The sequence below is a fragment of the Cynocephalus volans genome, chromosome 1 (assembly GCF_027409185.1).
Source record: "Cynocephalus volans isolate mCynVol1 chromosome 1, mCynVol1.pri, whole genome shotgun sequence".
Lineage (NCBI taxonomy): Eukaryota > Metazoa > Chordata > Mammalia > Dermoptera > Cynocephalidae > Cynocephalus > Cynocephalus volans.
Window position 1 is genome coordinate 39,335,654 of NC_084460.1, and position 8,838 is coordinate 39,344,491.

Genomic DNA, 8,838 nt, shown 5'->3' on the forward strand with positions numbered 1-8,838 from the left:
ATTATACTGCAAAAACTGTATAGGAAGATAACCTGTTATTTTATAAAATAACTTTGGAAAAGGCAAGTTCAGAGTCTTCAAAGTCTTTAAAAAATTGGGCTGGCCGGTTAGCTCAGTTGGTTAGAACACAGCCTTATGACACCAAGGTCATGGATCCCCATATGGGCCAGCCACCAGAACAAACAAAAACAAAAAAATCTTTAAAAAAAGATTATTCCCCTAACGATATGGATGCCATCCTACCAGTTGGTAATCTGGAAAAGTAGTATTATGTTTTAAGAGTCAAATTAATTTGTTCCTTACCTTGATATAATTTTTTAACTTTGGGGTAGAAGGTAGTGATAGTAATGATCATTTGCGTTTTGATTTACAAGTGTTATTTGATCTTCATAAGCAAATTGTGAAACAGGTACTTTTATTATGTCCATTTTACAGCTGAGGAAAGTAAGGCTCAAAGTAGTTAGGTAACTGTCCAAGGTTACAGAGCTTGTAAATGGCAAAATAGGGATTCAAATCTAGGCAGTCTGACTCTACACCCACCCTCATCATCACTGATTTACACTGCTTTTCTTAGCTTCCTCACCCCTAACCCCATTCATATCCAACTAGACCAGGGATACCTTTCACCTTGGAAATACCATTGGACTTGAGGAAATTGACAGCCCAGGGTCTAGGACTGTGTCCCAGCTATACTTGCCTTGTATGTCCTTGAACCCACCAGCCATATTTCCCTCTCAAGTCTTTTTTATTTGCTATTTCCTCTGCTGGAACAATTTACTTACAGTTTGTCTCTTAATTCAAGTCTCTGCTCATATCAGTTCCCCAGAGAGGCCTTCCTTGGCTACCCCAGAAATCCCCTTCACTCTGTATCCCGTTACCCTGCTTTATTTTTTGTTATAGCACTTATCTCTACCTGACAATGTTTATTTATTATCAGGTCCCCTCACTACAATAGAAGCTACCTGAGAACAGAGACTTTGTCTCTTTTCTTTATCACTGCTTTTAAAAATTGGATCGAAGGATCCCTGTACCGACCAGCCACCAAAAAAAAAAAGTAGGATCTAAGGTGCACATTTTCCCACAATTTAGCACTCTCAAGGTCTAGATTTGTCTTATAATTGGTAGTGTGTCCTGGTTTAGTTGGTAGTATACTTCCTGTCTTAATTGTACTACAGTAAATGTTGAGTCTTTAAAATGACAGTGTCTTTGAGTTGATGAAAATATAGAATATTCCCAGGGCCTCTACTCTTGTGTGTCACACTCAGTAATTACTTGTCAAAGGAAGGCACTATGTTCGCTATGTGCCAGAAGCTATTTAAACATCTTTAATCTTGGCAATTACCCTGTTATGAAATACTTCCTGTTACCAAGGCAGTATGGTGGTGAGAATTAAATGTGTGTTGAACAATGTGTGTTTACCATTTTGGAAGGCTGGAAAAGTGAAGAGAGCTGCATCCGCTCTTGTGCTGTGGGACTGCGGCATGTCAGGTGACCTCTTGTGTACTCAGTCCCACTCGCTCTTTCCACAGACCTGAGTGAATGCCGCTGGTTGCCCTGTGCTGTGCTGAAGCCTTTGAGAAGCTCGGGGGCTAGTTGGAGAGCCAGAGAATCAGCAGAAGCACAGGATGCTGTGTGGGCACCCAGAGGGTTGCCTAACCCACTCTGGAGGTGCAGGGTGGTCTCAGAGAAGGCTTCCTGGAGGAGGTTTTGAAAGACAGGCATTGCCTGGGCAGTGGGAAGGGATGATATGAGACTGGAGAGAAAAGCCAGGCCAACTCAAAGAGGCAGTTATGTTAAAGAGCTTGTATTTTGTCCTGAAGGACATGAATGATTTTAAGCAAAATGGTGATTTGCCAGTTAGTTTATGTCACTCTGCCAGCTTCTTAGAAAGTAGATGAGGGGAGGGAGGTAAATATAAGAGAGGCCACTTAGGAGACACTGGAATTCATCTGAGGGAATGCAGGAACTGAAACCACGGCTGAAGGAAGATAAGGAGGCCATGAATTCTGGAGAAACTAGCAGGACTCAGCGGGCATGTTGGGCAGAGATGTCTGGCTTGAGTGAAACCAGCAGGTGGCCCCATTCACTAAAGAAGGAAATTCAGGAAGAACAGGTTTGAGGAGTGGGGAGAGAGAGTTTAGTTTTGGACAGGAGTTTGAAGTGCAAGTGGAAGCAGGAATCAGGTCAGGAATGGTGTTTAAAGACCATGGCAAAGGATTTCTCCTAAGAACCGTGGGAGCTATGGAGGAGAAGTGCAGTGACCAGATTTATTTTGGAAAGATTGCTCTGGTTTCAGCGTGGGCTGACACGGTGATGCAGGCCTGACGTGGCAGTATCTAAAGAGTAGGAGGCTGTAGGTACAGAGAGCAAGTTAATAGATTGAAATGTTGATCAGGCTTTGGTGAGAGAATGAATGTGAACAGGAAGGGTAGTGAGAGAAAGTGAACGATGACATTTTGCTTTCCAGTTTGAGCAATTGAATGGGTATTGTTGCCTGCTTCTAGTGAAACTCTAGTGAATCCAGTTGACAGGGAACAGAGGAAGAACATCTGGGGATAATAATAGCAGTTAATACTTTTATAGCTGTTACTAGGTGTCAGAAAACCATTTTAAATCTCACGTCAGTCTGTGACATTTCCATTATCATCTCCATTCTCCAGATGAGGAAACGCAAGCAAAGAGAAGTAGCTCACCTGAGGGCACAGCTAGTAGGTGGCGGAGCTAAAATATGAACCTAGGCAGCCAGTGCTCTCACTGCCTCTTGCTGCTGATATGGCTAAATGAAGAGCTGTTTGGACATACTGAACTTGAGAGATCTGTGGGCAGCCATGTGAAGGTGTCTAGGGGGGCAGGAAGATATGTGGGTCTGAAGCTCAAGTGGAAGATTTGGGACTGGATAAGGAGATTGCAGAGTCAGCATACAGGTCGCTGTTGAAGCCGCAGGAGAGGAAAAGGACCCCCAAGGAGAGGGTGGGAAATAATAGGAGGAAGCAACAAGGGGATCAGCTCTGGGCACTCAGACAAAGCAGAGTTCCTGGACCCACAGCCCTGATGATTTCCTTTGGATGGTGGCAATCCTTTCCACTCTCTTCTACCATGAGATTCTACTTGGTGACCTTTTGGCTTCACTGGACAGCTGGTTTTTGCCCCTCACTACAGACAGAGTACCTCTAGCTCCTCCGTCTACCACCTGTCCACTCTGTTAGCTCAGAACCCCACCCCATCTGGTACTCCAATAACGGTGTGCTTGGGACTTCTTTAAGTGCCTCCTTAAGTTATATTTTAGCATTTACCCATACATTTCTTGTATCTCCAGCTAGATTCTAAATTTCTGGAGGGCAAGAAGCATCTGTTAGATTTTTTATCTTTGGCTTTCCCCTGCTCAGGCCCCATTCCCCTGTGTAGGTTAAATGCCCCTATGTTACGTGCTCCCAGAGTACTTCACACCTAGTCCATCACAACAGGGGCAGTGTCTTGTATCCCTGTACCTAGCACAGGTGTGCCACAGTATGTAGTAAATGGGTATGCGAGCCAGTGAGTCCATCACTAAATCAATCAATCAGTCGTCTCACTCAGCAGATAATTCCAGATGCCAGTTGGCTTTTTAGAACCATGACTGGGGACTGTTGACTCTTTTGACAGTTGATTTGAGCAGTAGGGACTTTCACAACAGAGTCTTGTTTGGGAAAGTGGGGGGCCAGGTATTAGGTAAGGGCTGGGAGAGTGGGGATTAGCTGCTGTTTCCTGTCATTCTCTTCATAGCCCCAAAGCTACTGTGGTTTGTTATGTTGAGAGTGGCTTTCCTGAAATGTTAGGGAGCAGAATGGAGAGTGAAGGAGGACCTCGTGATGCTTTGAAAGTGACCTGTCCTTGCATGTCTGTGCTAGTTCCCACTAAGTCTGCAGCAACTTTAATTCCAGGACTCCAGTTAATCCTCAGAGCTCCAGGAGAGAATGGGAGCTGTTCTTGGTAGCTCCTGATCACCAACAGAGGGGGCCCTGAGATTACAAGTTCTCATTCTTTAATTGTAAAACCCTTCATTGTGGACTTTCAAAACTGTTGAAGACCCAGAGTTAATGTGAATCTCTTGCCTTCTTGTTCAAATGTTCATTCATTTGAACTTTACAATTTAAACTGTATGATGACATAAGGACTGTGTTAAGGCAAAAAAATAGAATCAAGAAGTAAAGCTATGGAAGAAAAGAACCTACACATGGTGAGGACTGGAAAGTAGTATTGAGGGGGTGTCTGGGCTGCTGATAATATTCTGTTTTTTTAATCTGATGTTGGTTTATAGGCATGTGTTCAGTTTGTAAAAATCCATGAAGCTGTAATGTAGTATATGTACATTTTTCTGTGTATATTGAACCTAGATAAGAAGTTTTAAAAACTTAGAAAAATAAAATAAACCTCTGCATGTGTGCCACAGGATAGGTGTTGGATTAGAGTGAACTGTTCTTTTCTTTCCTACTATTCTTAATCTTATCTGAGTCATGAGACCCCCTGAGAAATCTACAAGCCCCAGCTTAAGAACTTTTGCATCAGCAGAGTAGAGAAAATGAGCAAAGGACATGAACAGATAGGCAGTTCATAGAAAAAGAAATGCAGGTCACCCCTAAATATAAGAAAAGATGCTCAGCCTCAATCTTCAAAAGCTATCAGGACCATGCTCTAACCAACTGGGCCAACTGGCCAGCTCAGTCTTCAAAAGTAAATGCTAGAGGGCCGACCCCGTGGCGCACTCGGGAGAGTGGGGTGCTGGGAGCGCAGCAGCGCTCCCGCCGCGGGTTCGGATCCTATATAGGGATGGCCGGTGCACTCACTGGCTGAGCGCAGTGTGGCCAGTCACAAAAAAATAAAATAAATAAATGCTAGAGCCGGCTGGTTAGGTCAGAGCGTACTACTGATAACAGCAACATCCAGGGTTCGATCACTGTATCAGCCAGCTACCAAAATAATAATAACAATAAATTCTTATTAAATGTACACTGAGATATCATTTTTAACCTATCAGTTTGGCAGCAATCCCAAAGGTTTTGGGGGGGGGTTTTGTTTTTTTTGGGGGGGGGTTCTATACCCTTGCAATCCCAAAGTTTAACAGCACACCCTGTGGATGGAACTGAAGGTTATGCAGAGAGGCTGGACGGGGGCAGTAGACAGCAGACACTTTCCTACACAGCTGGTGGGGTTGTGAAATGGACAACCCTGTTGATTTGGCAATATCTATCAAATTACAAGTCTAGGAATCCACCCTGTAGATGTCTTTAACACACATATGTAATGACTTACGTAAAAGGTTACCCATTGCAGCATTGGTTGCAATAGCAAGAGATTGGAAACAATTGCAATGTCCATCTGTAGAGGACTAGGCAAAAAAACTGGTGCATCCACACAATGAAATACTACGTAACTAGAGAAAAGTTTGAGGAAGCTCTTTGTGTACTGAGGAAAGATCTCTAAGATACATAGTAAAAAAGCAAGATGTACAGCTAAGAATGTGTATGAGGGTACTTCAAAAGTTTGTGGAAAAATAAAATTAAAAGATAATACAAATCTTTCCATGAACTTTTTGAAGCACCCTCATATTTGTATTGCTTGTATGTGCATAAAGAAACACTGAAAAGATATACAAAAAATTAAGAGAGTCTTTCAGAGAATGGTGGGGTCAGGGCAGGGGAGCCAGACTTCTCGATGTGTACCTTGTGTTCTGATTTTTGAATCATGTCAATGGATTACCCGCAAAGCAAAACAAAATAAAATTTAAAGAGCCTATGCTTTAAAGCTGTTGAGCTAAACCTGTAGGCATTCATACTTTTTTTTTTTTTTTTTCTTGCCTGACTGCTCTTGGTAGCACTTCTAACACTATGTTAAATAGGAGTTGTGATAGTGGGCATCCTCGTCTTGTTCCTGACATTGAAGATAGATTTGGAGTGCTGTATTTGACTATAAGCATTTATACTTATTATATCTCTGCAATTTCAGAGTGGCTGGGTTTGGTTTTTTATTTTTAATTAAGCTATGTCTTGGGGAGAGTCTTCAACTCATTCCACATTTGAAGTATTGTATCACAGTTTCCTGGCTCAGCCTCTCAAGAATTCCTTCCTTGCCCTGCATATGCTCTAAACCAATCTTCCCGCTTAAGTGTTAACACTCAACTATAGTTTTTCAAAGTAGTTCATTCTCTGCGTATACATTCATGAGCATCTAATTCTGCCTGAGAGAAAAAGAAAAGGTTTCACCAGAAAGGTGCTCACTTGTCCTCAGAAGCCATTAGGTATGAGATCTTGCTCTGTGCCCTTTGTCTTTGCCTGTCTCTACATCCATCATTTCCCCTTCCCTCCTCCTAATACCAGTCCCTACTCCAGCATCACATTTCTTCCCATCTGTAGTGGATTGAATTATGTCCACCCAAAACTCACTGGAGCTTGAATTGTGTCCCCTGAGTTTTATGTATTAGAAACTTAGCCCCGATTGTGACTATTAAGAGGGTGGGAAATCATATTATGGTAATTGAAAGGTGGAGCCTTAAAGAGGTAATTGGACTGTAGGACCATGCCCTAGTGAATGGATTAAAAATGGTGGTAAGTGGTGTTGTTCTGAGGGCTTTAAAAGAAGAGGAGAGTCTGTCTTGCTCTTGCTCTGCTCTCTCTGCTTCCATCATCTTGCAGTGTGAGACCACTGAGTCACTGTCACCATCACCAGATGAACTTTGGACTTCCCAGCCTCAGAAACTGTAAGCAATAAATTTGTTTTCTTTAGAAATCGCCCAGTTTCAGGTATTTTGTTATAAGCAACAAAAATGGACTAATACACCACCTCTCCCACCTTCTCAGGAAATCATACTGTTTTCTGTATATGCCAACACACATCATGTCTTCTTTTTTTATTATTATTATTTATTTATTTTGGCAGCTGGTTGGTACAGGGATTGAACTCTGGATGTTGGTGTTATCAGCACCACACTAACCAACTGAGCTAACTATCCAGGCCCGCTGCTCTCAAATTTTAAAAAACAGAAACAAAGTGAAAAATAAAAAAGTAAAACCCAAACCCGCAAAGCTCCCTTCTACCCAGATTCCCCTAAAGCTCCTGTCCTTTTCTCCTCTTTAGAGCCGTAGTCAGTGTCCACCTCTGTGTCTGTCTCCTTCTCTTCAACCTACTGCAACCAGACTTCCATCCCCACTGAAATGCTTCTTGCCATGAATAACTTCTTTGTTGATGAATCTAGAGACCCAGTCTTGGTTGTTATGTTGCTTGAGTTTTGAGTGCTGTCTAGGACTGAACACAGCCTCCTCCTTAACTCGCTCTCCTTCTGGCCTCTGTAGCCACTGCACCAGGGCCATCCTCTCGTCCTCTCCTTTTCAGTCTCCTCCAAAGGCTCCTCTTCTGCCCATCTCTGACCTCAGGGGCCTCACCTTGACACTCTCTTCATCTCACATTCACTTCCAGGGTGATCCTGTATCAGACAATATAGATAGCTACACTGATTTGCTTGAGTGAAAAAGGAATGTACTGGAAGGATATGAGAAAGCTCACTCAACACAAAGAAAAGCTGAGCAACCAGGCCTTTCAGCCTGGAATCCAGAGCCTTTCCCGGGTGCCAGGAATCTCTCGGGCATTGCCTCAGAATGATTTGGTTCTACACATTTTTGATCCTGATATGTCCCTCTCTACAAGATTCAAATACCCAGGAGAGAAGCTCTGATTGGCCTCTGCAGCATGGTCAGATTCTACCCACCACTACTGAGAGGTACAAAACCAATGTGCCTTCTGCTACAGTTTTCAGCTGATCTCATCTTCCTCTCTAGCATCCATTCTCCGAACTTTAGGGAGTATTTCAGTCTCTTCTGGTTTCCAGCACTTGCATACCTATTCAGCATCTCAGGATTTCTCCTCTCTTCCTTCTCCTTCCATTCCCCTGGAGTGGCATCTGGGTAAAAGGGGGCAGCAGACAAGCTTTATAGTTCAGATACTGTTTCCTACCCTTTGTTGGTCTTTGCTGCCTTGTGGCAGCTCTAGACTAGTCCCTAGGCCTTATGGGTTAAGGAGGAAGCCACTAAGATGAAGCTGACCTGACTTAGTTGTGAGCAGTTCAGAGACCTGCTTAGAATCATGAAAAGTGCCAGTGTCTCTAGTCATGAGGTCCTCATTTGCCACATCTCCATGGCTTTTCTCCTGGCCTCTCCCCATCCATCAGTGTACTTAGCACATCACAGGGGCAAATGGACCTTTCCAGATCACCTACTTGGCACCTGCAGATCAAAGGGAAATTAGGAAGCTGCGCTTGTCCACCACACTATCTCCTGGGGTACTTTTACAGTATAGACACCAACTTGGTGCTGTGCTATGGTCAGTGGGAGGCTTCTGTCAGAGGCTGGTGCTCTCCTGGGCTATGCTCAGGGAAGTGGGACACCAGCATCCCCCTAACCTGTGTCTAGGTGCTTCTTAGCCCCACACAGGGGATGTGACGTTAGAGGAGGGTGGACCAGAGCACTTGCATCTGGACTCTTGTTCTGCTTTTCCTCCTCAGCAGTACCAGAAGGCCTTTGTCCCTTCCTGATATATATGGGAACCTGTCTTTAATCTTGTACTGTGTCATCTCCACACTGTGGCTTATAGGAAATCTCTATGCTCTCCTCTCCAAATTGTGCCCTTGATCTTCAAGGGGAAGATTTCGGAAGTTAGGAAACTTTTTTCTCCCTCAACAAAGCCAGATTTTAAGACTTATCTCACTGAGGACTCAAGAAAATCAAATTTCAAGCTCAGAGAGGAGCAGTGGCTCCCTGAACAGCAAAGGTCATTGATCGAATGGATGGAGAGCTACAAGAGAACTAGTCA